The sequence below is a fragment of the Silene latifolia genome, chromosome X, assembly GCF_048544455.1.
Source record: "Silene latifolia isolate original U9 population chromosome X, ASM4854445v1, whole genome shotgun sequence".
NCBI classification, from domain to species: domain Eukaryota; kingdom Viridiplantae; phylum Streptophyta; class Magnoliopsida; order Caryophyllales; family Caryophyllaceae; genus Silene; species Silene latifolia.
In genome coordinates, this window is record NC_133537.1 from 271,876,267 (window position 1) to 271,884,503 (window position 8,237).

The 8,237-nt window shown below is 39.7% G+C and overlaps 1 non-coding gene across 1 annotated transcript; it reads right to left on the reverse strand.

Moving 5' to 3' along the window:
* Positions 1–969: 969 nt before the first annotated feature.
* Positions 970–1,076, reverse strand: LOC141624052 (small nucleolar RNA R71). Its single transcript, XR_012533863.1, has one exon. It is a non-coding gene; the product is annotated as a small nucleolar RNA R71 (small nucleolar RNA).
* Between the last annotated feature and the right edge of the window lie 7,161 nt (positions 1,077–8,237).

The window sequence follows — 8,237 nt, forward strand, 5'->3', positions numbered from 1 at the left end:
ATCTTATTTTAATCATCTTGCTTGTTTACTTTTATTGCTATTTAGTTTAGTGATCTTCTTATCTTAACCCAAATCGTGACACCCCTAGACACCGCTACTTACAATCGAAAATCCTACATCAATACCCGTCCCTTGGGATCCGACCTTTACTTACCTCTTTACTAATAGTAGAGTTGTTTGTGGAGATATAAATATTGTTTTGGTCTAGGTGCTCCTAACGACAAGTAACCGAAATTAACTCCAAGTGAGTCCGACCAAAAATGGCGCCGTTGCCGGGAACGGTGTTAACTTGATTTGATTTTCTTAGATTGTTATTAGTTGTGTCTTTCTTTGCCTTGGGGAAATAAAACTCCTCAAGGTTTGTTCTAATTGTTTTCAAGTTGTTTGATATTTTGCATGTCTAGAAGATCACAAGGTAACTTGTTACCCATTGATCACGAAATTGAAAGGACTTTGACAACCAATAGAAGACTTGCTAAAAACACTTTGAGAGGTATTGGTGAGGTTGTATATATTCATTCTCTTGAGTTCGTCAACCCTTTTGCAAGAGAAGGTGAGGAGAACCCAACACCAAATCAACCACAAAATCAACCCACAATGCCTAAATTTTCATCACATTATGTACCAACCGAGGAGAACCTACCCAATGGTACTCCTACACCACAACACTTAACCGGAAATTTCATTGCTAAATCCGCATTTATCCAATTAGTCGAAAGAAGCCAATTTGGGGGGATGCCTAGTGAAGACCCTCACTCTCACATGGAGACTTTTTGTGACTATTGCGATGCGATTTCACAAACCGGAGTAACTCAAGACCAAATTCGATGGGTCTTATTCCCTTTTTCTCTAATTGGTACCGCAAAACAATGGTTGAAGAGCCTCGATAAGGCTACTCTTAGAATTGACTCTTGGAAGAAGTTGGCTCTAGCTTTCTACAAAAAATTCTACCCTCCGGAAAAGAATAACATGCTAAGAGCTCAAATTACGGGTTTTAAGCAAAGAGATGAAGAATATTTGTATGAAGCTTGGGAGCGATTTAAAGGAACTTGTCGCTCATGTCCTCATCATGGACTTAGCGAGTGGTTCTTGGTTCAACAATTTTGGAACGGTCTTTATGAAGACTCAAGAAACATTCTCAACATGGGATCAAATGGTATGTTCACCGAAGTTGACGACAATCAAACTTGGAACAAGATTGAGGAAATGGCGGTCCATAATTCACAATATAGTAGACCTCGCAAGGCTACTAGAGGAGGAAAGCATGAAGTGGACTCTATTACTCAATTGGGTGCTCAACTTAGTGCTCACATTGATACAATTAACTTGAAGTTTGAAAAGGCTATGGCTAAACTTGAAGAAGCCTCAAAATCTCCAAAGCAACATGTCAATGCCATGACGGCATCTTCATCAACCCCAAGTGGGATATGTGAGAATTGTGGAACCTTGGGACATGACGAAAGTGAATGTCGGAGCACTAGTGTGCAAGTGAATGCTTTTCAAGCATACAAGAGTGGTACCCCTTATTCCAATTATTACAATGAAAATACCAAATTCCACCCAAATCTCTCATACAAAAGCCAAAATGTTCAAAATCCTTCAACATACACCCCACCACCCACGAGAAACCAAAATCAAAGACCCTTTTACAACCAAAACCAAGGTTACCAAAATCAAACTCCATACAATCAACAAAATGACCAAGGTTTTGATGTTCAAAAAGCGGTCCTTCAAATGAAAAAGAATCAACAAGAATTTTTCACTCAAATGCAAAAAGATAGCCAAGCAAAAAACATCATCATCAACAACATCCTAGCCCACACAAAAATGTTGGAAACTCAATTGACCCAACTAACATCTTCAAACTCTCAAAGACAAAAGGGGCAATTACCACCTCAAGGTAATCCCCCAAGACATGAAACGGTTAGTGTCATTCACTTGAGGAGTGGTACAAGATATGAAGCACCAAAGAAGCAAGTTGAGGATGAAGTTGTGGAAGCTAGTGACAAAGAAGGAGTTGTGCAAAACTCCAAGGAAAAAGAACCCCTCATTCAAGAAGAAGTTTCAAAGAAAAGTGAAGAAAAGGCCAAGGAGAAGGAGCCCATTGTGATTAGACTTCCTTTTCCAAGTCGTCAAGCTAAGCCTAAGTTTGATGACCAACTTGGAAAATTCATGGAAATTTTGAAGAATTTGGAAGTCTCGATTCCTTTCACGGAATTAATCAATCACGTGCCGGCCTATGCAAAGTATATGAAGGATATCCTTACGAAAAAGAAGTCAATCCGGAAGCTTGAAACTATCGCCTTCACTAAGGTGAGTAGTGCAATCCTTCAAGGGAGTTCACCTCCGAAACTTAAAGATCCGGGAAACTTCTCAATACCGTGTACCATTGGCGACACTACGATTAACAAGGCCTTATGTGATCTAGGAGCTAGTGTGAGGGTTATGCCGTATTCGGTTAGTAAAAGACTAGAGATGGGAGAGCTTAAATGTACCAACTTCACACTCCAAATGGCCGATAGATCGACGAAGACACCGTTAGGGATATGGGAAGATGTTCCCGTGAGAATTGGCAATTGGCAAATTCTTCATCCCGGTGGACTTTGTCATTGTTGACAGGGAAGAAGACTCCAATATTCCGATCATCCTAGGAAGTCCTTTCTTGCACACCGCGGGTGCGGTGATAGATGTGAATCATGGAGAGCTTACTCTAGAGGTAGGAGATGAGACCATAACTTTCAACCTTGACAAGACCATGAGAGCTCCCCGTTTGCATGAACCATGCTTTATGGTTGATCACTATAGCCGGAAGGATGATAGGAAGAAGTCGGAATTCCAATGGAAAAAGAAAGTTGATGATGCTCCATTCAATGAGCAAGGGAATAGCAACAAAGAGAGCTTGAAAAGCTCACCAAAATCCAACAATGAAGAGGATGGCCTCATTGGCCAAAACAAGAAAGAAGGATAGTTGTCTCTATCAACTCAAGAGATTTTTAGTGACCAAGTAGACGAGGTTTGCGGTCTTTGGGACGATGAGTTCGAAGGGATTTTAAATCCCTATATTGGTAATGTTACGGATCAAGACCATCATGAAGAGCAACAAGTGCAAAGGTCTATTCAAGATCTTTATCATGATAATGAGCAAGTTTTCGACTACTTCTTCAAGGTGTTGAGTAACATCAACAACACCTTGGACATGCCCCCATGATATCTCACTAAGGATGAGAGTTTGGTGGAGTCCTCCCTAAACCACCATTTGTAAATATCCTAACTCCCTAGCTTGCATTTCAATTTTTACATTGCATTTTTGTCGTTTTTGGATTTATATTTTTGTGCCTTGATCAAGATATTCATCATTTTTGAGAGAAGTGAGGGAGGGACTTATGATTTTATTGATGTGTAGTGCTTTAACTTAGTGTGGGGATAGCAATTGCCTAGGCTATTCATGCCTTTGTAGTGCCCCTATAATGAAGAACATGGAATTTGAAGAATGAAAATGACACGGGTTATGCAGTACTCACGGATGGACCTGAATCCGTGTGGTCAAGGAAGAATTCGAGCGGCTCAAAGGGTAATCCGTTCGTCTTCAGGGAATCCGGGCGTCTAAGGCGAAATCCGCTCGTCTGGTAGAGCTGAAAATTCCAAAAATCTGGTCTGTAACGGAATCCGAGCGTCTCAGCATAGAAGCCGCTCGTCTGGCTCTGGACGCTCGTCTTTGGGAAAATCCGCTCGTCTTTTTGCTGCAACATTTTAAGAATTTCTCCTGGAACAGAATCCGAGCGTCCGTCCAGAAAGACCCTCGTCTCACATTAGAGAATCCGCTTGTCTCCGCAGAAAGACGCTCGTCCTGTGGCGTCCTTTCCTGAAGCCTATTTGCGAAGAATCCGAGCGTCCTGATCTCCCTGCCGCTCGTCTTCCCCTGCTGTTTCAAAATTAACGGGTCTCTTAAACCCTATTCCCTTATTCATTTTCATCTATTCTACATTCAAACACTACCCACAACACAAAAACCCCAAAACTCTCATCCTCTCCATCACCAAAAACCAAATTTCCTCAACCAAATTCAACAAAATCAAATCCAAACTTCCTCACAACAAAAATCAATCACTCCTTTTGCAACAACAATTGATTCAAACACCAAAATATTCAACTTTTGAGTCGATTTTTAAGATACAAAATAACATTCTTTCATCTTAAATCGATTTGGGAATCCTTAGAAATTGAAGATTTCAATCTTTCCTTGGTGTATTCAAGTAAAGGAGAATGGCAAGAATTAAAGGAGGCAACAAGGCACCCCAAAAGAAGACACTTTCAAAAAGGCAACTAGCTCTTCAAGAAAAACAAGTGTCAAAGGCATTGGTAGTCCATAAGGCAAGGTTGGAGGTTCAACAAGGTCCCCCTATGGAAGCTACAACATCAACAACTCCGGTCATTGAGCAATTATCCAATTATCCGGAGGTAATTTTCACTTCCGACTCTCATAGGGAGAAATTCATTCACTTTGCTAAGAAGACCATTATGCCTACAAAATTTATTTGTGAAGATGCATTGTCAAAGTTGGGTGTTCTTGAACAAACCAAAACCTTCTTTGAGTCTATGGGATTGGGTAAATTGTTTACCATGAAAGAATTGACATACCCCTACCTCACCTTGGAATTTTTGAGTTCCTTGAAAGTCACAAGGGTGGAGACTAGAACCCACATCGAGTTTCGTCTTGCAAATGTTAATAGACGCATCACTTATGATGTTTTTGGCAAGATTTTAGGCCTTAGCGATACCCCGTATTATGCAAAGATCCCCGAAAAGTATGACCCCGCTCCTCTTTGGGAGGCAATTTCCGGAAAGAAATTTGTGCGTTTTCATGATTGTCGTGCTCTATACTCCACCATCCGGGCATTAGAGTGTGGTATAAGGTCATTGGGAATACTTTGATAGCAAGAAATGGCACTAATCATCTTACCAAACTCGATTGTATTCTTCTTGAGTCGGCCTTGAACATAGGAAGGGAATTTACCAAGCCATATAATGCTCTAAGACTTTTGGTTGAAAGATGGCTTAATGTCGATTGTGGTAAAGAGGGCACCGCTTTTATTGTAAATGGAGGACTAGTTAGCCATTTGGCCAAACACTTTAACCCGGATTTCAACAAAGACAACACTTATGTGGCGATTAAAGGAGGCCATCTCATTGATATGGACACCATGATTCACAAGTTTAAGTGGGTCAAGCAGGATTCTATTGACACCAAATATGGGTGGTTAACCAATGAAGCTAGATCCTTCACCTTGCCTTCAAATATTTGCCGATTGAATGTTCACCGACCGAACTACCTTCTTCCACTCTCCGAGGAGACCGAGTATATTATTCAACAACAAAGAGGCGAGATTGACGAGCCCTCCTCCTCCATTATTACCCCACCCTACCCATTTGAATATCACGAGTTCAAACCCAAGGATGTCGAGGTAGGAAAAGATTACATAACTCTACTCATGAGGGAAATGCACAAACAAGCTTACAATGATAGAGTGGATGCCTACAAGGCCCAATATCCGCCCCTCCTACATCTAGCTAGGCAAGGACTTCTTGATCCATCATGTCCTTTGCCTAGTTGGGCGGATAGGGGAGTTTTCTTACCTAGCACCTCTAGTGGTGGAAGACCGGGTGGAGAGGAGAATGTTGATGATGAGGGTGATGATGATGAAGAAGAAGGGGTTAATGAAGAAGAAGAAAGTGAGGAAGAGCAAGGAAGTGAAAGCGGGAGTAGAGATGATTCCACACCTATGGAGGAAGATGATGTTAATGATAATATGATGGAGGATTAGCAAACTTTGGAGGTTCCTACATTCTTTCACCTCTCTTACGGTTTGTCTACCTCTCTTATTTTCTTTATTTTATCTTGATCATAGTTTTGAGAGTCCTAGCAACATGGAGGACTAACACCTTGGCTTCATTAAGGTGTTCATTTTTATTGTTCCCAATTTGAAAAATCCAAAATGATAAATTGTAGTATCATGCATTGCATTTCATGTGCATGAACTACCCCGAAATTCAAGACATTAGAAATAATGTCTATTTTGGTTTGGGGAAGTCCATTCATATGCATTGGGAGCTAATTTAAATTACGCTCTCCGCCATAACAAAAACACATGCATCATGTAGTGTAGCTTCGTATAATTTGCATTTAGTTTAGAAATCATGCATCATGCTTGCATAATTTCCTATTGTATTGGCCATTGAGGACAATGCCCATACTAGTGTGGGGATGGGAAATTCTAACTTGACTTTTATTAAAAAATCCAAAAAAAATCAAAAAATTTCGAAAATTCCAAAAAAATTGAAAAATTGAAAAACCAAAAACAAGTTCATTTCCTTTGTAGTGTAGTCTTGTATATATTTTTGTATATATTGTGTTTGTTCATCCTTGTTTACATTGATTAACTACGCCACATCCGAGACATGAGGATATTGAAGACCGCATGGTATGATCTTTCCAATCTCCTTTTTCCTCTTTATGTTAATGACTATGTGGCTTTATTTTGATTGATGCGGTATAAACAATGTGAATTTAGGATTGCATTTAGATTATTTGACATACTAGTTGGTAGAAGCATATGCATTAGGATGTATAAATGTTAGTTGCATCATGGCACGTAGTTGCATGTTAGAAAATTTTTGTGAAACCGTCTATTTGGGAAGCTTGACAAGTGTATATAGGCCCTAGTAGATGCTTTTTCTTCTTAAAACTTTGCTTGTTAGAATACTTGTAAAACACTCTAGGATGTGTCATGCTAGTATCCTTTGACCCATGGATTAAGGCCTAGTCAGGAGTACCTTGTGGTGTGATAACTCCTTGATACGTGCATTTTATATAGTCTTATTAGCCTACTTTATGCACGTATTTCTATGCTTTTATCGTGGTTTTATGCTACGAAATGCCCCGAATATGCTACTTTGGTTTGTTTTGTCTTATTTGCAGGAATGAACCCAAAAGTAGTGAAATCAAGCCTTTTACCGTCCGTTTAGCATGCATTTGAAGGAAGAGTGAATTTGGAGCAAGAATGTAGCTATTTTGAGATGCGCAAAGAAGAAAGATAGCTAGGCGAGCAAGGGAAGAACTTCAAATTACTAGTGCCTACTTTGGAGAGCCATATCTCGAGTTATACAACTGATATTCAGGTGATTCCAATTGAAGATGAAAGTTTGTTCTCTTAGCTTTCCAACGCCACCGGAATCGCCCTGTTTGACCAAGTAACGAAGAAATGGCAGCCGTTTGAAGTTCAGTGCGCAAAGCAGGAAAAGTACTCGATCGAGTACATAAATCACTCGATCGAGTACTAGCTACAGCGAGAACAATAGTGTCGAGTACAATTAGATTTTATCTTATGTTTATCTTATATCTAGTTAATAATAAGGATACTACTTAGTATAAATAAGAGTAGTTTTAGACCTAATAAGAAATCATTCATTCCCGGGACTCAGTAGAGGGGACGGACGACGCTTCTTCTTTTTCTCTGTTTTCGGATTAATTGTTCTTTGGTACTTTTCATTCTTCTTTAATCTCTTAATAATTTTTATTGCTTTAATTCCTTCTTCCCTATATTAGTTATCGTAATTACTTTAATTCAATTCTTATTAGTCTTTTATAATCTTTGAATTTCAATTATCTATTTGTTGTTGTTGTTAATTCGATGGTAGTGAATAGCTAATTTTCTCATGCTAAGACTATAGGGGATCCATAATTATGAAGGGAGAGTAATTGATTTATTAGGTTAATGCTGGTATTGTCTTTGTTGGTTAAATGCTGCAGTTAATTGTATCTGTCTGATCGAGTCGACGCAATTAGGCATTTATTTCTTAGTGATCCTCGACCTGGACCGAAAGGTTGGAAGAGGCGAGACGCGAACAATAGGGTATTGCAGTGAGGGCGAAAGTTAAGCTGTTTACACTTTAGGGTGAATTAAGGACCGAAAGGTGACGTTCGCTACCCCTTAGACCGTATTTGCATTGACCTGAGACCTAGATTACTTAACTGAACGATTATGGTGAACCGTCTGTCTTAGCTGTTCCTCTTTATCTGTCTGCTTCCTTCTTTTTATTTCCCTCTTCCTTATTCTCTTTAGTTTAGAAAATCACTTTTAAAACCCCCACATTGTGACATCCGACAGACCAAATTAGACAGATATTTAGCAACTTAGCCTCCCTGTGGAGATCGACCCTACTTGCTGCTAGCTTCTGTT